Here is a 23122-nt window from a genome sequence, read left to right on the forward strand (position 1 = left end):
CATATCTCAAAACAATGCTAAATTAGGAGACATCCATGAAAGGATCCGTCCAGGAGATCACCAACCTCATAAACTAATCATCTCTGGAAACTATTACAGACACCCAAAGGTGTGCCCCATCAACCTCCCAGCCATTTTTGTTGGTGATGATGATGATGATGATGATGTTTTGTGGGTGACGGTTTTTTTGAGAGGTAGTCCTGGCTGACCTGGAACTCACAGAGATCTTCCTGCCTCTGCCTATGCCTCTTGAATGGTGGGATTAAAGGTGTGCACCACCACACCTGGCCCTCCTGCAATAGCCACAGGCAAAATTAGCCTTCACAAGTGCACCCTTCAGTGACCCCACACTCAAGCACACCCTAGTGAGCAGAGATAACCCAAACACATAACAACAGGGATTGTTAAGTAGTTTCTGTTAGGGTTTTTTTAATAACCAAGTGAAGAAACAGCAAGTTTGTTGACAGATTGTGTCAATGTAGTGTGGTGACCTGAATAAGAATGGCTTCTATAGGCCCGTGTTTGAATGTTCAGTCCCCAAGGAGTAGAGCTAAAGAGGATTAGGAGGATTAGGAGGTATGACCTTGTTGGAGGAAGTATATCACTAGGGGTAAACTCTGAGCTTTCAAAAGCCCTTGCCAAGATCTCTCTCTCTCTCTCTCTCTCTCTCTCTCTCCCTCCCTCCCTCTCTCCTTCCCCCTCCCTCTCTCTCCTTCCCTCCCCTCCCTCACTCCCTCCCCCTTCTCTCTCCCTCTCCCTCTCCCTCCCTCTTTCTCTCTCTTTCCCTCCCCTCCCTCCCTCCCCCTTCTCTCTCCCTCTCCCTCCCTTCCTCCCTCCCTCCCCACCCCAATGCCTGAGGATCAGGATGTAGCTTCCAGCTATTTCTCCAGCACCATCCCTGCCATGCCTGCCACCGTGCTTCTCACCATGATGATAATGGACCAAAGCTCTGAAACTGTAAGCCAGCCCCCAGTTAAGTGCTTTCTTTCACAAGAGTTGCCTTGGGCATATCATCTCTTCACTGAAACAGAACAGTGACTGTGACACACAGCAATGCAAAATCACCAGCAAGAGATTAGAACCAAAATAACCACACTCCTGCAGCTGAGACTTACCCCCAGAACCACAGTCATTCTCAGACATAAGCTTTAGCAATGACAGAGCCTCTCAGTTTCTGCACAGCTCCCTTGGAGCCAGCATTCGAGCCTGCCGATTAGTTAAGCAAACTGCATTTCTACCTGGGGCTGGTTCCAGTGTTCACCTCTGCCCAAAAAGAACTGACACATAGACATGATGGTGTTGGACCCTAGCGTCCAATCACCAAGGAGGAGGAGTCGCCCCCAGAGACCATCTCTCACATCACAGCTGAGGTAAAAACATGAGGATTTTATTAATTCGGTCATGACAGGATCCTCCAGCAGTCGGGAAGCTAGAAGACCCTGAATGTCTGGTACAGGCTATTTTTAAAGGGAAAAACCTTTAAAGGAAGGAGTGTCTGGGGGTTGTTCTTTAACTATTATGATTGGCTTATTCAAAAAGGCTATTACCAATAATTGGCTGGAGAGTGGTTGCCAGATCAGATGAGGTAAGAGGGAACATCTGAGGGTCACTTTGCCCCTTTCCCAGGGACTGAGTCAAAACACCGGGAACTGAGTCAACACCTAAGGGTTATCTTGCCCCTATTCAATAGCTGAGTTCTATTTGGAGAACATTCACAAGGACTCAGAAAGATGATGGAATGTTCCCAACTTGTGTGGGCAATTGTTAGGTCCTTGGTTCCCAGGGGGGAAGGGGGGAGCATTACTGCTGAGACTGAGAGTTGTCAGAAATGGCTTCAGAATTGTCTTAAAGTTCTACAATGGTATGTGCCTGAGATCCCAGCATATAAAAACTTAAAATAAGGAAATCTCTTTCTATTCTTAGTTCATATCATTAATTAAGAGAATGGAAAGTTGAGAGTGTAAATTATTATAATAATGATTATTATATATAATAATAATGGCACACCAAAAACACCTGTGCCATTTTATAATGCCACAGGGACAAATCTATAAAGCTGTATTTATGCTGTATGTCTCTTGACTAAGGAACTCCTTGCAGGGCAAATATTCCCAAATCACTAACTACCCTAAAACTCCTCAAAGGGTTGTCCGTGGACGGACGGATGGACAGACTAGCAGCTGCACTTTATGAGAACTTGAGGGAAACGCAAATCTGAGCCCCAAGCCTCTGAACCGAAACGGGAAACAGTGGAGCCCAGGAACTGTTGAGAAGCCTCTGGATGACTCTGGTGCACCTTTGCCTTCTCGGTCAGACCTCACTTCCCTACTGAGGAAAACAAACAATAATCTCAGGGCCGCACAAAGGAACACAACCACCTTAGCCACACAGCAAAGGTAGCTGGCAAAACATTTTAACCCAACCTGGGCTAGCAAGCACATTTGGCCAAGATGGCTTCCTTGTTTGATCACTGACATTCACGTAACTGTTCCTTATTCCTTTTGTGGGAGCTGAACTTCACAATGGATCCTTGTCTGGATAACTACCTTTTATAGAATAAAAAAGTTTCTCCCACTGGTGAGACATAGACCAAGGTAGACCTACCCAGGAAGAGGAGGCTTGGTCCTCCCACACTCTCCCTTCCCGGGTATCCCCAGGGCATCTCCACAAGCTGTGAAGACTGTCTCTAACAGGCCATTTGAGTTTCTGCTCTCTGTCCCTCTCATGTCCTGCCAGAGCTGGCATAGCACAAGACAGTCTGATGCAGAATTTGGGGAGAGCTTGCCAATGCAAATTCTGGGAGAGCGACCTATAATGTGGAGGGAAAATGGGAACAAGAGCCTCTGGCATTGCAGGACTAACAAGATCCATATGAGAAGCCATATTTCCAGCAGCCAGGATGACAGGAGGCAACATGGGAGCCTGTGTCCCAGAATCCTCTGGAGGCTCATATGTGAGGAAGACTGTCTCCTGACACCCACTCAGAATCTCCCCCACGCATCTGATGAGATAAACACGCTTTGGGAACACCCGTTTTGTGAGCTGCAGACTCACGCCCGGAAGCAATTATTAGTACACACAGGAATGTATTAACAGAGTAGCATGCAGGCTTCTGGGAAAGTTCTGCCCCTGCTGATCCACCTAGGAAGGACTCGACGGGAATGGCAGGGATGGAACTGGCCTGCCTGTCCAGAACAGTCTCTTCACATGCTGTCTGCTCCATCAGGGAAAGCTCGGTGCCAGAACAGGCTGCAGGGACATTAGCTGCGGCAGGAACTGGCCAATGGAAGCAGGGACCTCAGCCTGCCAACCACCCGAGTGCAGAGGCAGCCATGGCCCCAGCAGGGCCCACTCCCAGGAGTGGTGGAGAGCCTGTGCCAGGAAGAGAGGATGAAAGCAAGAAAGGAGCAGTTTGCTGCTCTACTCGTGGCTCACCTGTGAGCGCCCTTGGGAACCCCCTGTGGGCTGGGTTTGGCGCTCACAATGCTCTGCCGCAGGTGAGAAAGGTGGTATGCCTGCCAATTTTGCCACTTGAGAGCCCAAGTGCCGAGAATGGAATTCCTCCTGCTTCTAACTCCTCCCTCTGTCCCAGAATTATCACCAACATACAGCCACGTGCTATACAACAACTTTTTATCAACACCAGACCACACATAGAGACAGTGGTCCCACGAGACTGTAGTGGCTAACACCCCAATGCCTAGCGCATCATGGACTAGCGCAGCTCCTCACGCGATAGCACAGTCCCTCACACGATAGCGCAGCCCCTCGCACGATAACACAGCCCCTCACACGATAGCACAGCCCCTCACGCAATAGCACAGCCCCTTACTCGTATACGATCCTGGGCTAATGCAACAGCTGTGGACTGGATAAAGTATAACACATGCACTCACATACATTCGTAATTGTAATAACCAGGTACGTGGCACCGGGAGGACCCTGGAGGACTGCTAGGAATAGTGACAGAGTCTCCTCACGTGCAGCCTGCTCTGCCAGGGAAGGCTCGGTGCCAGAACAGGCCGCAGGGAAATTAGCTGTGGCAGGAACTGGCCAAGGAAAGCAGGGACCTCAGCCTCCAGCAGCCAGATTGTAGAGGCCTTCCAGCTTGTTGGAGACAAGATCTCTTGTTTGCTACATGCACTGGGCTAGCCAGCACAGGAGCTTTCAGAAATTGTTCTTCCTTCACCTCGTATCCAAGGCTTCTCCAGAGCACTGGAATTCAGGCATGCCCTTCAGGGAACCTCCTATAAGAGAAATAAACAACTCAGTGCTGCCCCGCAGAAGCTCATGCGTTCCCATGTCTCTAGGTTGCATAGTTTTCTCCAATGCCTGACTTAATATCATGTTTTGTTCAGCATGGCCTTGGAGCAGTAGCAGATAAAGCTAGGCATTGCAGGTTATACCACCTAAGCTTTCACAAGTACACTATGATGTTCACACAACAGCAAAACCCCCAAAACGAAATTTCTCAATATAGAGCCCATTGCTAAGGAAGTCATGCCTGCACCACACAGATGACACGTGCAGTTCACTGTGGAGGCAGGAGTTGCTACAGCCACCGTGAGATGGCATCCCACACACTGATGCTGGCCTGCACTTTTGAAAGAGAAATAGACACAGCTCAGAAAACAGCAACTTTCTGAAGAGCCAAGGATGATGGGAAGAGGGGCTCTTTCGTTATCTTGCTCCCACAGATAGGAACACCATAGAGTAACAAAGGACAAATGAACTCTGGACTCTTAACCTTTTTTTTAAATTAAAGACTTGCTTTTTGATCACAAGATCACCAGACCAAGTTAAAACTAGTCAGGTTCAAAAATGGCTATACAAGCCGGGCGGTGGTGGCGCACGCCTTTAATCCCAGCACTCGGGAGGCAGAGGCAGGTGGATCTCTGTGAGTTCGAGGCCAGCCTGGTCTACAAGAGCTAGTTCCAGGACAGGTTCCAAAGCTACAGAGAAACCCTGTCTCAAAAATCAAAAAAAAAAAAAAATGGCTATACAAATGAGAAAGGAAAGTGTGAGAAAGAAAAAACCTCATCCCTGCATGAATGCCCTTTGCAAATCCTCCGAGTCAATTCTAACGTCAGGCAGTCTGTCAGAGCAAAAAGGCATTGGCTCTAATTACCCTAATTCAGGATATCGCCCAGCTGAACTATGGGTAAGGCCTGACATGGGGTTTATACCAGTGCTCCAGTTACCCTGACTCCTTGACGCAGCCTGCGGGCCTCTGATGGGTAACTAAATGAGAAGGCCGGGCAGTTCTGTCTTCATACTGTGTCTGTCTGCTTTGCTGTCTTAACGTCTGAGCCACATCCTCCTCAACTCTGCACGTAGAGAGACTGTTGACCATTTAATTTTTTTTTTCCAGCTGGGAATGGTGACACACCCATTTAATCCCAGCACTCAGGGTACAGAGGCAGGCAGATCTCTTGAGTTCAAAGTCAGCCTGGTGTACAGATAGAACTCCAGGACAGCCAGAGCTACACAGAGATACCCTGTCTTGTAGGAGGAAAAGAAGTTTTTTTCCAAAACTGTAATTCAGAGATAACTTGTCTATTTCCCACTGCAGCCTGGTGAGCTTCTTCTGTCCGGCCCTTGTACTTCTCGGCAACTGAAGGACAGACAGTCCCTCAGGTTGATCCACACAAACCAAGAAGCCGAGATATTTGTACAGGACAATAAGGAGCTCAGTAGCTCCCAGTTTCCCTTGCTATCAGTAAGCTTACAAATCCCAAGACCAGAATGCTTGTGCACAAGAAGAAAGTTCCGCTGTGCCCATGAACGACAGGAAATTAGCAAGCCATAGCCTACCCCACCTCCAGATCAATAAAAGCTTGCTTCTCTTGACCAAGGAGCAGCCTGCTACCTGCCTCCAGTGAGCTTTAGCCAGGCATCTGGAGCTGAAAGTTCAAGAAAGAAGCTTTTCTCTTTAATACGTGCCTGAGTCTCATTCCCGCTGCTCTCACGGCCCAATACTTTCCCTTTTTCCGCACACTCTGAATAGGCCCTCCATCTGCCAGCACCTGAATCTTGAAATACCCAGCCTCCAAAACTGTGAGAAGTTAATGGTAAGCCACCCCAAGCAGAGCTGATGAGGTACCGCCCTCAAGGGGACATCAGCACTCCCCACCCAGTCTGTCAGAAGTACAGGCATCGCAGTCAGAGGGTCCACAGTGCCGTGGACGTCAGGATTAGGATGAGCTACTTGCAGACAAGAAGCACTATTGCTTTCTAGACAGAAAGGACAAGGACACGGGATGGAGGGGGGTGCACGGGACAGCGGTAGAGCCAGTCCCTGCGCTACGGAGAACAGAAAGAAGCGTGGCAGCAACGAGTGCTAACAGGTGTGGTTGTCCAGAGAACTCAGCCGGCTTTCTCTCGGAGCCACACCCATCCCAAGCAGGCCTGGTTTCTCCAACAGGGTTAACAATGCCAAATACAGGTTCTAACCCCTTGGGTTGGGGGTAGGGGAATATTAGGGGTTAGGGTTTTGTTTATTTTGTGAGGAGAGGGTGAGAGAGAGGAGGGTAGTTTGGTTGTTTTGCTATTGTTTTTGTTTGTCTATTGATGCAGGATCTCCGGGTGTCAAACTTGCTGGGTCAAGGATGACCTTGATGCGTCTGCCTCCACGTCTGGGGCTTGTATTACAAGCATGTGTTAATATGATCCTTTAACATCTTAATTTTAAGTTTCCCTTGGTAAGGAGAAGAGAAAGATTAGTCGGATTTAAACCAGAACACAAGCAGAGCGTTGAGAACCGCAGCCTGTTGCCAGGTAGTAAAGTTATAAAAAAGGGAAGCGCCCTAGTACGTTCGCCCAAGACCTTTCCCTGCACCTCCATCAGCCCCAGGCTGGCTACAAGTTTGTTGCGTTTATTTTTAAAACCTGAGTGAGAAAAATCGGGATCAATGTTTTGTCGTGGAGACACTGAGGTCCCCCACACCGCCTACACTGGCAGCCCCTAAACAAGGAGCCTTCCTGGAGCCAGCGCGCCCGACGTCTCCGCAGCCTCGCGCGCCCTGCAGGCTCGTTCCGTGGACTCGGGCGCCCTCTCGCGGTCGCACGCACCGGCCTAGGGAGCCCGGGTCCCCTGGCGGATCCTCGGGCTCAGGGCCCGCCGCTGCCCTCAAGCCCGCCGCCTCCCCGGGGCCTCGTCAGCGCGCGGGGAGCCCGTGTTTACGAGATCGCCTGGCTCCCACGGGCCGCAGCGTTGACGGCCAGCCCGCGGTGCTAACGAGCCCCAGCGGAGCGCAGCCGAGGCCCGGCCTAGGCAACCGTGCAGCCGCCCGCCAGCTCCCGGAGCCACCAGAGCGGAGGCGGCCGCGCCCCCCCCCCGCCCCGCTCCCCCCGCCCCCCACCCGCCATTGAGGGGACAGAGACACAAACTAGAGTTCATTGTGCCTTCGGCCGGATCCCCAGATCCGCCCTTCATCCCAGCCCACCCAAAAGCCTTGGCTGCCGAACCCTAGCCCCTGGTCCAGTGACCAGAGGTCAGGGGGAAGTGATCACTGGGTCTCAGTCTGGGATGTGTGGATGTTCCACTTATACCGCAAACTGAAAGGGCTAACCTCTGGACAAGATCCACACATCTGGAGGGGGGATCAGAGGAGGTTTACATCTATCAAAAAGTCAACATTTACTGTTGTGTGCCAGAAATTATGTAGAATTACATTGGTTTCCTCACTTAGTTCTGATAACATTGCGATAGGCCCTGTCGTGTGCACACGCATGTTCCCATTTCGCAGAAGGAAACTAAGCCCACATGGCGACACTGAGACCCACAGTGTCAGACTGCAGCAAAACAAAAGCCCTGTGAGCTTGGCTTGGTGGCACACACTGATAATTCCAGCACTCAGGAGGTAGGAGCAAGATGGTGTAAAATTCAAGGCCATTTTCCACTACACAACCAGTTAGAGTAGCTTGGGCTATCGGAGACCCTGTAATCAAAAATTTTAAGAAATAAAAAAAGGAAAAGGCAAAGAAAACCTCGTGTTTTCCCAATTGTCTTTTAGGAGACAAACACACCGGTGCTACAAACAAAAAGGCACTATGGCCCCGGCCCTGAGTTTGAGAACCACTGTATGCTCTCTCCCTCAGCTTTGAGGGCTGGTGGGCTGACAATTTCTTTTAATAAGTTGGAGTATCTTGGAGGGGAAAAGGTGTTTCTCTTGGTTCAATTCTTTGAAAAGATAGTAGCGTCCTGTGACGCTGTTTCACGGATTGCACCTTGGGACACACCTCAAATGCTTGTCGTGCTCAAGAATACCATCCTTGGCCTTGTGGGACGTCCCCTAGTAGTGTGGGGTAGTGACAGCTTCCTCTGTCCACATCCTATGTCCCAAGCACCATCCTACATGCTAGCCTATTCCCCCAAGCTCCCCAGATTTCTCTGAGGGAAGGGGAGACCGCTAAGAGCTGAGGGTAAAATGCAGTAATACAAAGCTGCAGCGGGGGCAAAGAATCCGTGGTCTGCTTTTGCCCTTCTCCCCTTTTGCAGAATGAAACCGCTGTGCACAGCAATGAAGTCACTTTTTTTTTTAGGTCAGAGTCACACTGCTAGCGAGTGGGCCAGCGGTGTGAACTCAGGCCAGACCCTTGCAGGGGAAATCTCAAGGCTGAGTCCTCTCTGTACAGCTAGTTTTATGGTTCTCTTCTCCCTCTAGGGCCTCCCTCCTCTGTCTGTCCATCACAACCACCCCCATACATGAAGAAATATCACCCTAAAGATGAAGAAATGGGGACAAGATTTGAGTTTAAACAACACTTGACTGGGTCCTGGCACCACTGTTTGCCAGCAGGGTGGTTTGCGAGAACTAATTGAACCACCACCCCTAGTAGAAAAGCGACTTCACTGCCTATGTAGTTCTGGTGGGCTAAGGCCGTGCTCACAAAACACTTGGACAGGGCCCAATCCTTTATAAGAACTCAACAAACCACGTCTGACTTCAGTTCCTCTGGGAACCCTTCCCTGCTGTGCCTCCGCCCCACCTCTAGATGAGGATCAAGGGCCTCTGCTGAGGGGCTTGGCCCACCTCAGCCACCCCACCCTTGACCTTGACCTTGTCTGAATCCCCTTAAAATCTGTGTCAAGGGCAGACGTGTTCACTGCTGCAACCCCAGGGCCGACAGCACCAGCCTTGGCACACAGTAGGAGCCGCTTGAGCTCCTGGATCATAGTAACTGCAAAGATGGCTGGAATTAACAGTTGAGATCCCACCATGCAGAGGACCAGCTCCAGCATTCCACATGAACTCACTTAACACAACTACCCTATGAGGTGCATGCTAATATTTTCTGATTTGGGGAAGCAGAGGCACAAAAATGTGCCCAGGAATAATGGAGAAATGCTATGTGCACAGTATTACTTTAGAGTCTGCAGACCGGTAGGCAGATGGCTGCCTGCTTCCCATCACATGGCTGCTGAGGTGACCAAACAATACTAAAGTACATAGAGTATCCACGCAGCCCTGCTCCTCCCTAAGCCTGTATCTCCTCCCATCTGTGCAGTGAGGGGCAGGCATGTTTAGGGACAGGCCCTTGACTGTCTGAAAGCCTAGGAAATCGGGGGAGAATAGGGAAGGACTGGAGCCCAGAGAGACCTAAAAACAGCACAGTCACTAGGTCAACCTAGTCTGGAGCAGAGAACTCAGGGGTCAGCAGAGCACCAGGGTCAGAGCTGGCTGAGTCCAGCTAGGAATAGAGGTCAGAGTCAAGGTCACAGCCAGGCTAAAGGCAATGATACTCATTCCCAGCACTCGGCTCTTCAGTTTGTGTTACGTCATCTTGTCCCCCTGCCAACTCTGTGACTGTTGGTCTGAATAACAAAGTCCTGAGAAACCTGGGCCTGCACCAGACACACACATGGGTCAGTGTTGACTAACAGACCTGCCTGTTGATTGACAGAGCCAGTCAAACTGCAGTGCATTGGACACTAAAAATTGCTCTGTGCCTTTAAGTGGGAAGCAGGCAGGGCCCAGGGGTCACACCTGAGGAAGTGAGAGAAGCAGCCATGGCTCTCATTAAAAGTTTAGCCAGGCAAGAAAAGTGGGCACCTGGGGTAGATGGGGCTCCTGGGGTTCAGGCCTCAGCTGGACCAGGCATTAGGTCCAGGCTACAGTAATTGGGCTCCAGGTGTCCTGCTGATTCTGCATCCTCGGGGGCACCTAAAGGAGCCACCAAGGTCCAGCTCATTATGGCCTAATTAGTGGCAAAACGCTTGGCAGCCTGAGGGACTCCACGATGAGCTCAGAGGGAGAAAAGTTTGAGTACCTGTAATCTTCTCCCATGGCGCCCACAACTTTCTCTACTGAAGCCAAAACTTTCCCCAACCTTGAGGGACACCAGGTCCCTGTTGATCCCCAGGCTTCTCCAGGTTGCTCAGGCCCAGGCGTAAGCCCCAGCCACTGTCTGGCCGTCTGAGGCGCTACTGGCTCCTCAGAGCCTCAGGTTGCCCTCAACTTGGTGAGAGATGCCCTGACCCTGTCCCCACGCTGTCCTAGGACATGAGGTCAAGAACTGCGGCACTGAAATGGCTCCTCCATTCCCAGGGCCCGTCACAAATGCCCCATTTCCTTCTCACAACAGCCTCGGGAGAGAGCGAGGTGAGGTAAAGACGATGCCAGGGTCAAGCGGCCATGTTTCAGAAGCAAACATCTCACATCATGCAATCCATGTGCCCCGGAAGATCTCCAGGGGGTGGATGTTCTCGCCCCGACTTAGAGAAAAATAAGCCAAGACACAGAGACTTCCCAACTGTCCACCACGTCTAACTGCTCCCTGTGGGGAGCAGTAGCTCTAGACTGAGACCCCCACTCTACTGCTGCTGTGCAAATACACATAATATGGATTTAGCTTCTCTGATCTCTGTTTCTTTATACATGGGAGGGGACTTTTAGGCAATCTACTGCATAACATTATTAAGTTAAAGGCAGTGTCTATGACACCTGTCACAGGTACAGCCCTGGGTAATTTTTCTTTTTACTGTGGTTTATACCACAGTATTTTAATGAAATAGGGGGTCACAGAATTTGGTGCTAAAAATCTGAAAGTAATTTTTCTCCCTTAGCCCATGTCAGGTTGGGGAGCAGGTTCCAAGTTTTGAGTCTACTGCAGGCTCCCTGTGCCCTCTTCAGTCTGATGAAGACTGGGAAGTAAATCCAACGTGGCCCATGCTGGGATAGAGGATGGAGAGACAAGCTGAGCATCAGTGTGGAATGTCACAATCTGCCTGAGCTCAGCCTCAGCATCCCTGCTCCTTGGCATTATTGTGAGAACAGAGTTGAGAGAAGCGGGTGAGCGTGTCCTGTGCGTTCTAGAACTGAAGAGAATTATCCTGTACTGTCTCCCACACAAGGCAGCTATGGTCCTGAAGGCTGGGACCCCTGTCTGGAGGTCACCAGGCCCAGAGTGAAGTCCAGGGCTTTGCTGCCCAGAGAGTGTAGGAGCAGGTTGGCAGGAAGGGCAGATTTTCCTTAGCACTTTCATATCACTTCACCCTGCTGGCACTGCTGCACAGCACACGTCAACACGAGCATGCATGGCACACATCACCATGGGCACGCACGGCACACGTCACCATGACTATACATGGCACACCTCACCATGAGTACGCACAGCACACGTATGAGTACGCACAGCACACCTCACCATAAGCAATGGAGCCCATGCAGAGCAGAGAAAGGCAGAACTGGGGACACACAGAGGCTGATGGATGCCTCTCCTACCTCCATCCTGAACAAAAGCGAAGAGCTTGCTGTGTGTGCCCCTCAGCCCTTCCTTCTGGCAGCCTCACGCGCCTCACGCTGTCTCTGAAGGGGAAACCCCTCATGCTTTCACAGTCTTTGGAGCAAGGATGAGATCAATCGCCCCAATCTACATGATAGGCATTCACGACGGGACCAGAACCGAGGACAGAGGACTTGGGCCTCTGTTCCTGATAGACCTGTGTCCAGGAGACGGCAGATAAAAGCTGGGCCTAGAACCTTCTAAGGACCCCTGAGTTTTCAGTGGGCTCCTGCTTCCTTGTGAGTCCTCGCCAGAACCAAACCTGCAGGAGGAGTGGGGACTTGGGAGGAAGGAGGGAGGTTAGGGTCCAGATGGGCAAGTGCCCTAGTCACCTTGCTTGATGCTGTGACAAAATCCCTAACAGTGTCCGCAAAGGCGTGAAGACTATTTGGTTGCAGAAGGCAGAGTTTACTCCGGTGGGAAAGGCTTAGCGTGGGCTCGCAGACTGGTGGCAGGAGCTTGCAGTCACCACTTCTCACATGTTGGTGGAGTAGGAAGCAAACAGCACAGAAGTAGGCAGGACTTCCAAAGATCTACCCCTAGTGGCCTGTGTCCACCAGGTAGGCCCCGGGTCCTTCCAAAACAGCTACCACCCGATGATCTAGCGATAAATACAGGATCCTGTAAGGCCCTTTGCATTCAAACAGTACGAGAGAAAATGACCAAAGTTGGCCCCAAGTCCCCTGGAGAAGACTGGCTGGAACTCAGAGAAGCCATAGCACCCAACACAGGTAAGCATGGAAACCAGCCTTGATGGGGCTTAGAGTCAAATGGTCCAGGTTCAAATCCCAGCTCTGCTGTTTCCTGGTCATGCGACCATGGGGGCGGGGAGCTTTCACCTGCCTCCTCTCCTGTGAGTCGGGGTCAGGGTTGTTCTAAGACTATTTACAGTCTCAGATATTGTTAGACTCCACGTTGTCTGTGTCTGTGCTAGGGGACCTCAATTGACCCTGCACACAGCTGTATGCTACACCTAGTCTAGGGGCCTCAGTAAATATGGCAGAAAGAACAAAGGAAGAAGAGGGGCACAGAAGGGAGATGAAGTTGGTCATGATGTTGTGCTCATTCATCAGAACAGCAATCTGAGTCTCAAAGTGTGGGGTAGGGAAGGAGATTAACTTCCAAGACTGCTCAGAACCAGAACAGAATCCAGGTCCCCTGCTCCAGGCCTCGACACTGGAATGGAGAGAGTCCTTTAGAGGGTGTGTAAAGATGTACAGGGAAGTCTAGCGCTAAGGGGGCTCTAAACCAGCCCGGCCAGGCTCAAACATCCCAGACACAATCCCTGCAGCTTAGACCCGGGGAAGCAGTTGCCTTCTGGTGTGTGGCGCTTGGGTTCCACCTTGTGGCGTTTCTGAGAAGTGCAGCCTGTGACTGATGGGGGGGCGGGTCTTTATGACTGATGGGGGGGGCATCTCTGGCTGCTGAGGAAGTTCCAAGCAAGAAGCCAGAGGTCTACTGGTGCACGGATCCTGGGGTGTCCAGACTGGATTAGAAAGGACACGCAGCAACAGAAGCTTCACCCAGAGATCAAAAGGCCCACAGCCAAATAATCTTGCAGCAGGGGAGAAACCAGAATTCAATAGCTGGGTTTGCTGGGTTTCCATCAGGGCCCTGAGGCCCCTGGTCAGGCTCAGGTGACCTCTCACCTGTCCCCGCACACTGCAGCCATACCACACCATTTTTTTCAAATTCCCTTCTACTTAAAGCAGGAGGTCTTCAAGCATGATGCCTAGTTTTTTTTTTTTTTGAGGGGGGCTAGGGTGCTCAGCCCAAAGCACCCTGCGAGGGAAGGGTTTCTATCCTTTCTATGTGCATGAGACGCACAGGGGGGCAGGACTCTAGAGTGCACCCAACTAGTCCAGTAAAGTGACCTCCGTCCAGCCTGTGCCCAAGCGGGGTGCTCTAGAAGGAGAGGCCACATCAGAGCCAGGCCTGAGTCCAGTGAGTCCTCACTATCACCCAGTTAGTCCAGCCAAGGGTCAGCTCTCCGGCCGGTCTGTCACAGCCGGGAGAGGTCTGAGGATCATTGCTTTACAAAGGCCTGTGAGACCCTTTAAGTGGTGAGGTCAGAACACTGGGGAGGACAAATCAGGGGCTGGCGACTGATTGGCTCCTTCTTGACGAGGCAGTGTTGGCCTCCCCCCTGGTAGATGTCACAGATCTGTGGACAGCTGTTTTTCTATACCTACCCTTTTGTTTAAGCCAGGGGTCTCACGTGCACCCCTGACTCCTCTTGAACTCAATATGTAGACTAGGCTGGCTTTGAACTCACTGAGATCCACTCACCTCCACCTACTGAGTGCTGCGACTAAAGGCATGGTCAGAATACCCTTGTAAGAGGAGGAATGGTAGACCAAGATGTTTTCAATCATTTCCTATGATTCCACAGCCTATCTGCCCCTCTATATGGGACAAGATTTGAGGGAAGCCCTTCTCTTGGGCTGTTTGTCTACTGTCTGAAAGGTTTTTTCTGTTCCTTCTCTGAAGACAGAGACAAGGCTGGAGGAAGCAGCAGATCCACCAAAAGGACCAGCATCCATTTTTAAGACTGTACCCAGCAACAGTAGAGGTGTAAGGCTGAGAGAACAGGGTGAGCAAAGGGTGACCTTGTGTAAGAGTTTCAGCTCTAATGGAAAAGTATCCTGACGGTCGGGAACCAAGGAACAACACAAAGTCCCGCTAAGCATAGCAGCCTACAGCCCCGCTCCAGGGAGCGTTCCCCGCTGTAACTTCTCTGCTCTGGAGGGGAGGGTTTCACCAGCGAAGTTGCTACGGCTCTGCTCCACTAGGGGAAGTTTCCCCAGAGAAAGTGCTGCAGTTCTGCTTCCCTCAAACCTGAGCAAAAGTCATTACAGCTGGGCTCCTCTCTGCTGAAAATGTCACATGGCACAGCAATCCTCGCTCAGGAGATTGGTTGGGAAGGAAGAATCCGGGAGGGTGGCTGCTGTTAGGGTGAGGAGCAGCAGCAAACTGAACAGGGTGCAGAGCTTATATAGGGTTTCTCAGGGCAGGGGGAGCTTTCCAAGGTGATTTGGAATTGGATTTGTGCAGCCTGATTCTGGGGCAAGCTCAGGGAATGGTGGGATTTCGCACTCAGGGACCTCAGAAGATTGGTGGGATTCTGTGCTCAGGGATGGGAGGGATTCTACAGCCTGACTCCGGAGTAAACTCAGGGACTGGTAGGATCTCAGGCCTTGGTCCTGGGGTCAAGTCAAGGTCACGTCAGGGTGTTTTTCCTTGGCCTTTTTCACCTTACACCTTGTACAAAGGACAATCTGCCCAGCATCCAGGAGACAGAAAGTCTGTCCTGTGCCTCTGCAACTAGGGTGGGCACCAGAGACTGGAGAGCCAGGGGACACACTCTGACCTCGCTTTGTGGCTACTCAGACTGCCTGCTCAGAGCCTCAGTTCTCATCTGCAGAGAGGGGCAAAGCCACTCCTCTCCCCAGTGAATTAGCTGAGGACCATGAACGAGCCTTCTTATCCACAGTGTGGCCAGGCTCACAGAAACTATGGCCTAACCGAATCCAGGAGGGCTACTGAGTAGATAAAGTACAGGATAAGTGAGTTCAGATACCCAGAACCAATGTTTTTGGTTTGGGTTTTGGTTTTTAAAGCATGGTTGTACACATCTGTAACCTTGGGACTAGGGGTGGAGACAGGTGAGCCTCAGACTAGTGACAACAGTGAGCCCCAGCTTCCAGAGACCCTGGGTCAGAACAATATGGGAAGCCAGCAGACAGCAGCTTCTGGCCTCTGAATGCTCACGCATTGGAGTGTATGCATTCACACACACACACACACACACACACACACAAAGAAATCTCAGTTGTTTTGGTTTATTTTCCATGCAATCTAGGAAGGGAAAGTCCATGAAGCTACCCAATCTAACACCCTTCTTTTAAGAAGGGAGAGAGAGACAGGCTTAATGACACAAGCCTTTAATCCCAGCAATTGGGAGGCAGAGGCATGCAGATCTCTGAGTTCAAGGCCAGCCTGATCTACAAACAAGTTCCAGGACAGTCAGTGCTGTTACACAGAGAAACCCTGTCTCAAAAAAAAAAAAAAAAAAAACACAAAATGGGGGTGGTGACTAGCCAAGGACTTCCAGCCAGAGTGTTGCACACTCAAGAGCCTAGATGCCCAGCTCCTTGTACCTCCTGTCAGTGCCTCCTAGGGTCACATGTTCTATTTCCCTGGGCTGGGGTTTGATGGGTGCAGATATAAGGGAGATACAAGTTCAGAAGTCACTGGTGAGCTCTACATGGAGCACAGATGATTCTCTTGAGACAGATATTGTTGGAAACAGGATAAAGCTCTTTGTCCTAAGTACTGCCATTTTTACTTCAGACTCCATTTTACCTGTAGGGTGAAACAAAAATCACATTCCTGAGCCCTAGGAGAGCTGAGAACTTTCCAATAGCTGACCCACTTCCTCTTTAAACAAGAAAAATGGCCTGTTATTCATCTTTAGCTCTCTAAAAATATCACAGCTGCTCCTAACAACAGAAGGAGCAAATGAATCTGATTAGCTAGACTGGGAAGCTCCATTCTATGATGTTGACAATGATGGACATGTGGTTGGACTTTTTTTTTGGCCACCAAACAGCTCCCAAATAAAGACACGAAAACTTATCACTAATTATAAATGCTCAGCCTTAGTTTGGCTTATCCCACTAACTCTTGTAACTTAATCTGTTTCTTTTCATCTGTGTTTTGCCTACTTTCCTGCTTCCTCCATGTCTGCCTGGCTGCCCTTGTGATCTCCCTGGTGTCTCTTTTTCTTTCTTTCCCAAGCCTAAGCTTCTACCACTTACTCTCACTGCCCAGAGTCCTGCCTATATCTCCTCCATCACTATTTGCCATTCAGCTCTTTATCAGACCAATCCGGTGTCTTGGGCAGGCAAGGTAAAACAGCAACACATCTTTGCATTAACCATGCAATACATCTTTGCATAGGTAAATAAATATTCCACAACATTTCCCCTTTTTGTCTTAATAAGAAGAAAGTTTTTAGCTTTAACATAGTTAAACTATACACAATAAGATCAATTACCAAGTAAGAATTACATTTACAATATCCAGTCCATTGTATTTGGCAAACTTAGAGAAAATACTTCATTCTATCTGGTGAATCCAAAGTTGTATACCTAATTTACTTTCTATCCTAACCTGTATCATCAACTCAAAACCATCTTTTTAGACCTCAAAACACTGAATCCAAGAACACATCAGAACTGTCATCCACCATGATCAAGTCAGCTTCATCCCACAGATGCAGGGATGGTTCAACATACGAAAATCTGTCAACATAACTCACCATATAAACAAATGAAAAATAAACACCTCATCTCATTAGATGCCGAAAAAGCTTTTGACAAAATACAACATCCCTTCATGATAAAGGTCTTGGAGAGAGCAGGGATACAAGGAACATACCTATACATAATAAGGTCAATGTACAGCAAGCCAACAGCCAACATCAAACTAAATGGAGAGAAACTCCCAGCGATCCCACTGCAATCAGGAACAAGACAAGTTGTTCACTCTCTCCATATCTGTTCAATATAGTTCTTGAGGTCCTAGTTAGAGCAATAAGACACCAAAAGGAGATCAAGGGGACACAAATCAGATAAGAAGTCAAACTCTCACTGTTTGCAGATGATATGATAAAACTATCATAACATAACATAACATAACATAAGTGAAACCAAAAATTCTACCAAGGAACTTCTACAACTCATGAACACTTTCAGCAATGTAGCAGGATACAAGATTAACACAAAAAAATCAGTAGCCCTCCTGTACACAGATGATAAAAGGGCTGAGAAAGAAATCAGAGAAACATCACCCTTCACAATAGCCACAAATAGCATAAAATATCTCAGAGTAACTCTAACCAAACAAGTGAAAGACTTGTATGACAAGAACTTTAAATCTTTGAAGAAAGAAACTGAAGAAGACACCAGAAAGTGGAAAGACCTCCCATGCTCTTGGGTAGGCAGAATTAATATAGTAAAAATGGCAATCTTACCAAAAGCAATGCCCATCAAAATCCTAGAAAAATTCTTCAAAGACCTCAAAAGAACGGTACTCAACTTCATTTGGAAAAGGAAAAAAAACAGGATAGCCAAAGCAATCCTGTACAATAAAAGAACTTCTGGAGGCATCACAATCCCTGACTTCAAACTCTACTACAGAGCTACAGTACTGAAAACAGCCTGGTATTGGCATAAGAACAGTCAAGAGGACCAATGGAACCAAATAGAAGACCTGGATATCAAGCCACATCTTCGAACACCTGATATTTGATAAAGAAGCAAAAAATATCAAATGGAAAAAAAGAAAGCATATTTAACATGTGGTGCTGGCATAACTGGATATCAACATGTAGAAAAGTGAAAATAGACCCATATCTATCACCATGCACAAAACTCAAGTCCAAATGGATCAAAAAACTCATAATAAAGACTGCTACACTGAACCTTATAGAAGAGAAAGTGGGAAGTACACTTGAACGCATTGGCACAGGAGACCACTTCCTAAATAAAACCTCAGCAGCACAGACACTGAGAGAAACAATGAATAAATGGGACCCCCTGAAACTGAAAAGCTTCTGTAAAGCAAAGGACCCGGTCAACAAGACAAAACGACAGCCTACAGAATGGGAAAAGATCTTCACTAACCCCACATCAGACAGAAGTCTGATCTCCAAAATATACAAAGAACTCAAGAAATTGGTCATCAAAAGAACACATAATCCAATAGAAAAATGGAGTACAGACCTAAACAGAGAACTCTCAACAGAGGAATCTAAAATGGCTGAAGACACGTAAGGAAATGTTCAACATCCTTAGTCATCCGAGAAATGCAAATCAAAACAACTCTGAGATTCCATCTTACACCTGTAAGAATGGCCAAGATCAAAAACATTGATGACAACTTATGCTGGAGAGGTTGTGGGGAAAAGGGAACACTCCTCCATTGCTGGTGGGAATGCAAGCTAGTACAGCCCCTTTGAATGTCAGTGTGGTGATTTCTCAGAAAAATAGGAAACAACCTTCCTCAAGACACAGTATTGCCACTTTTGGGTATATATCCAAAGGATGCTCAATCATGCCACAAGGACATGTGCTCAACTATGCTCATAGCAGTTTTGTATATCATAGCCAGGACCTGGAAACAACCTAAATGCCCCTCGACCAAAGAATGGATAAGAAAAATGTGGTACATTTACACAATGGAGTACTACACAGCAGAAAAAAATAATGATGTCTTAAATTTTGCAGGCAAATGGATGGAGCTAGAAAACATCATTTTGAGTGAGGTAACCCAGACCCAGAAAGATAATTATCACATTTACTCACTCATAAGTGGTTTTTAAACATAAATCAAAGAAAACCAGCCCACAAATCACAATCCCAGAGAACCTAGACAACAATGTGGACCCTAAGAGAGACATACGTAGATCTAATCTACAAGGGAAGTAGACAAGATCTTCTGAGTAATTATGAGCATGGGGACCTTGGGAGAGAGTTGATGGGGAGGAGAGAGGCAGGGAGGGAAGCAGAGAAAAATGTAGAGCTCAATAAAAATCAATTTAAAAAAATTTTCCTAGATAAAAACCTAAGCTTTTATATTTCTCAACCCAATAAACTTTACATCTCATGTCAATTTGTTTTCTAAATTTGGTAACAAGTAAAACTATAGATATAACTATCTCATCTTCATCCCCATCAAAGACCTGAAACAGATGCAATCTTAACCGAGTAAACAGGAAAAGCAGAGCAAGTGTTTTCTAAAACCATAGACATGACAGAAGCAGCTGGCTGCCTGGACAGTCACCTAAGGCTCCTCTGCACCATTAGGGTAGCCATCTTTAGCCTACAGACCTAGAATGTCTGGCAGACTTTTCTGTGAAGCAAGAATTTTGAAGAACTTTCCTATCTTGTCTTGGTAAAGTTTGGCAGTCTTTTCCCTTTGTGTCCTGCTAGTCCAGTTTGTACAGTATACTGTCAACAATCGAGGCAAGGGTAGTTTCTTGCCTGAGTGGCTAGCTTTGCCACAATGAAATAGAACTTCACATGGAGATTCTTTGATGCCCATCATCCTTTTATGAAGTAAATCGGTGCTGCCAGGAGCAGACATGTCTCATGTCATGAAAAGACAAGTTATTAAGCATTGTAAGTGCCATACTCTGTAGATCTCTAAAGATAGATCACCTATCTATCTAAAACGTATCTGTTTACCCTTAAAAACATACCTAACATAACTATGAGTTTGATCGTTATAGGTGACTATTAACCTACATCTCTTAATTATCCTAAACAGATTGTAATAATAGCTTTCAATTACTAGAATTTTATATTACATTTTAAAATGAGCTGCACAGATACAATACCTTAAACAAGAGTAGAAACATATATACAGTATAACAAAAATAACCTTAAATTTGTATCACTATACAAAAGTCCATATCAATGTAAAACATTAGAGATGAATACTTATCTTTTATCCTCTATCTCCACTAAATGATGACAAACATCCATAACCTATCAAATGGCCAAAAAACACCCACCCCATCTCTTGGCTCTGTGGGCACTGTGCTCCATAGACTATTCATCTAGTCATCTGTTTTGCCTTGGGACTTTTTACCTTTCGTTCTATATCTCTTATTTTCCTGCTTCCTCCATGTCTGCCTGACTGGCCCCTAGCGTCTTCCTGGTGTCTCTTTTTCTATCTCCCCCAAGCCTAAGTTTCTCCTACCACTTACTCTCCCTGCCCAGAAGTCCTGCCTATACCTCCTCCATCACTATTTGTCATTCAGTTTCTTATTAGATCAATTCAATGCCCTCAGTGGGCAAGATAAAACAGCAACATATCTTTGCATAGTTAAACAAATGCGATACATCTTTACAGACTTGAACAAATATTTCCCAAAAGGAACACGTATGAAAAGTCCCTAATCTTTGAATCCTAATTGGTGGGAAAATGTAACTGTAACTTGGCACAGATGTTTGTAGATTTTGTGCTTAAATACTCAGTAAGATGAACCTCTGAAACACAGTCAGCTCCCGAATCTGTGCTGTTGTCCCTGACTAGTCAGTTTCTGTTTGTGCTGCCCCATTATTGAATCTTGCTTTTTGTAACCCCTTGTGTCTACACAGGTTGATTTGAATCCTCAGACCACAACAATGTCAAGGACTTACATGAGACCTCGTCTCCCCAAAGCCTCCCATCTACTCTGCATGACACAGCCATTCCTCCCATTCCTCTACACACCAATTCCACAAAACCCCTCCTTCTGAAAGATTCAGACACTGTGACAAAGGCAAGCAGGGCAGCTTCCAGAGCTGGTGATGCCCACTCTGGTGAGGCTTGGGAAGGAAGGGCCAGTCAGACAGAGGGGTAGGCATCACATGAGTCAGATGAGGAGGGATGAGAGGTTCAGGGGGGCTGGGGAGAGGAGAGTCTTGAAAGCAAGGTGAGAGTCTAGACTTGGCGAGTTGATGGTGAGAGCCTCAGTGGGCTTTGCTTAGGTGATGAGGGGCTGGAGGAAGTGAAGAGGCTGGAAGGGCTGACCTGCAGGAGACTTGGAGATGACCTAGAATGAAGGCTCTAATAGCTCGCCAGAGAGGACGCTGGAGATAAAACCAGCAGTACCTGGTACATGGAGAGGGCCAAAGGACCTAGCACAGCATGGTGAACTTCCAAGAAAGATGATGGAAAAGAAAAGCTGACAGGCATGAGGGTGGGTGAAGGAGCAGGCCCACAGGTGACCCTGTTGCCTTTGAGATGCCTGGACCCACTTTCTGTGTCCCTTCTTGGTGAACTGCCATGCGGACCTGGCCACTGACCTCAGGACCTGCCCTCTGCCCTCTACACTCTGCAGCCTCAGAAGCTCACCATCTCATTGGACATTGCCAACCCGCAGGAGGATACCCCAGTCTGAGAGAGGATGGTCAGCTTACTCGTGGAAGCTGTCTGAACCAAAGAAGAGGCGTAACTGGGGGTTGCGTGTTCAAAGGACCCTTGAATGAATGACATCTTTCTGTCTGGATATTCGCTCAGTAACTATGGGCAGCTGTTTCCTACAACAAGGCTTGAGGCTCCCCTCCCCCAGGAAGCCTGCCTGGGCTGACCACAACCTTAGCAGAGGTAGGTCCCATTCTTCTCAGCTGCTTCCCTAGAGTCCATGACTTTAGACCTCTACAAGGTGGGACACAGATTTGGACCCCACCATGACCATCACACGTACACCCGCATGTGACCCCAGAGCAAGACTCCTCACTGACACACATGTACACCCGCATGTGACCCTAGAGCAAGGCTCCTCACTGACACACACACGTGCACCTGCATGTGACCCCAGAGCAAGGCTCCTCACTGACACACACACGTGCACCCGCATGTGACCCTAGAGCAAGGCTCCTCACTGACACACACACGTGCACCTGCATGTGACCCCAGAGCAAGGCTCCTCACTAATACACACACGTGCACCTGCATGTGACCCCAGAGCAAGGCTCCTCACTGACACACACACGTGCGCCCGCATGTGGCCCCAGAGCAAGACTCCTCACTGACACACATGTACACCCGCATGTGACCCCAGAGCAAGACTCCTCACTGACACACATGTACACCCGCATGTGACCCCAGAGCAAGGCTCCTCACCAACCCTCTCCTGCTTCTTCCACACTCCACATATAAAGGCTTTAGTAAGCTGTGTAATGGCCTCACACACACACACACACACACACACACACACACAAAAATGCCCAGGTCCTAACCCCTGGAGCCTATGAATGTAATCGTGTAGGAAAAGGGTATTTTGCAGATGAAGTTGAATGAAGGATCTTTGGGTGAGATTCTACTGTTATTCAGATGGAGCCTGAATCCAAAGACAAATATCTGTATAAAACAGGGGAGGGGAAGGCTTGTGGATCTTGGCAGGGGTTGAAGTCCTGGGCCACAGGACATAGGGAAGGGTCATGTGAGATGTCCTTGCCTGAAAGAGGGGATCCTTCCTCTTAGTAAGCTTCACATTTGAGCCTGGGTGGTGGCCAGTGAGTAGCGTGTAGGGTCCCCTGACAGGTCCTGCAAGGCCCTCCAGCCCACTCACCACATCCACTGACTCCCCACCCCATCACTGCTGAAGCACACTCAAACCCTGGGCTCCAAGCCACACAGTCTTGTTTGGTTTCTGCCTTCCTATTCCTTCACCCTCATCCATGGCTTCTGGATGGCTTCTCACAGCCCCACGCCCATGAACATCGGTATCCTTGTGTGAAGTCTCAACCCCAGAATTCTCCTCCCAGCCTGTATGCTG

The sequence above is a fragment of the Chionomys nivalis genome, chromosome 8 (assembly GCF_950005125.1).
Source record: "Chionomys nivalis chromosome 8, mChiNiv1.1, whole genome shotgun sequence".
Lineage (NCBI taxonomy): Eukaryota > Metazoa > Chordata > Mammalia > Rodentia > Cricetidae > Chionomys > Chionomys nivalis.